Genomic DNA, 1,724 nt, shown 5'->3' on the forward strand with positions numbered 1-1,724 from the left:
CTTGACCCCACCTGGGGCCCTTTGGCGGGCCCCTGGACCCCACGCCCAGAACCCCCCCTTGAAGCATGCTGGCTACGGGCCTGCATTTTTCTACTATCATGAATGCACTATAACCATTACCATTAGTCACATTTTTCTACCATCACATGCACCATCATATTTAACCCTCACCACCACAATTGCTATTTATCATCACTAGTTCCATTATCAACTCATTAAAGCAGCACTATCACATGTTTCTACCATCACTACTAGTATCGCTAACAAATTACACCATTCACCATTACAATTTTTGCTACCATCGTTGAAACAACAGCAACAAACTACAACCATCAAAGTCATGTTTGCTATCATCACTACTACCATTATCGCATTATCAACCATCACCATCACATTATTACTTCATTACTTTAAGCATAAGCCTGGTTCACGTCGAACTTTATCTAGATATACCCGTCTTGAAACATGATACGATAATCCCCTAATTGCGTTCGATGCCAAGTTAGAGCTAGATAAACAGCCAGACCAGTTTCCGGCCGTCGACGTCACACGGTGGAAAGGCTTGTTTAATAAAACATCTACTGTATTTTACGAACCTCTAGTACCAAGTGGTATTCGTTCAAAAAAAATTGTAAACTACTGTAGAGAAGGTGTGAGTTTCTACTACCTAACCTAGCCGACCAGTATGAACCAACGACCGGTGCAGCAGCGTGTTCTATCGCAATCTAAGTGGTAGATTCTCTATGCCCTGGCCCTATCTACATTTACCTTCGATAAAAAACGAATTATTTTAATCGCTAGCTAGCATTCTTCCATTTAACAAAATATTGTTTTAATTATCATTAAAACTTATGTATAGGCCTACTTTATGGACCTTTCTGTCCTGTTTTGTAGTTTTTAGATCGCTCAATTGTGTTGTTTACATGCACTTCGCGAAAATCAACCTTCGCGGTGTCAAATAAGTTGCTGACTTCCACACACTTTTTTATTTCGTCATCGTAAACATGTGCGCTCATTTTAACGACTGGCGTTGGTGGTAGTTCGTTGAAATTGAATTAATAGCGACTATTATAGCAGAAATAGAAAAGATTGAATTGTCAATAAATAAATACAACAAATCTGATTTTATTATTAAGAAAGATATACATTATCACTTTGAAAAACGTACGCAATCGGACTTTTTAACGTTATTACTTGGTCGATGATGCAAAGGGCAAAGGTCATTGGTAATATCGACTATTCGTAAAACGGACGTTTGCTGGGTGTTTACCCAAAATATTACAAATAATTTCTGAAAACCAGACTAATGAGACTACTTCGATGCTGTTGTTAGCATTGTTGAAGTACGTTGTTGCCAGCCAGAAGATAATAATGGTGGAACAATACAACAAAGCTGGCTTAGATGCCTACGTTACGTAATCGTGTCCTTGTAATCCGAGCCGACTTTACCGTTAAGCAAGTTAATTTACCGTTATTCTAGTAAAGTTAAGTCACTTAACTTAAGTGACTTAATTCCTTTAACTAGCTATAATTGAGTGGTTCACGTCGAACTTTTAACTAGTTAAGTGGATGTATATCTAGATAAAAGTTCTACGTGAACCAAGCTATAGAGAAAATAGAACAGAAGGAGTAACATCGACTTTATCGCTTATCTTTAATCCAATTAAACAGTCAGCTAGTGCCTATTAAATTGCACTACGGCCACCCGCGGAGCTTATCACAGC

This window comes from Anneissia japonica, unplaced genomic scaffold, assembly GCF_011630105.1.
Source record: "Anneissia japonica isolate Jap-2015-1 unplaced genomic scaffold, ASM1163010v1 scaffold1178_len102667_cov126, whole genome shotgun sequence".
NCBI classification, from domain to species: Eukaryota; Metazoa; Echinodermata; class Crinoidea; order Comatulida; family Comatulidae; genus Anneissia; species Anneissia japonica.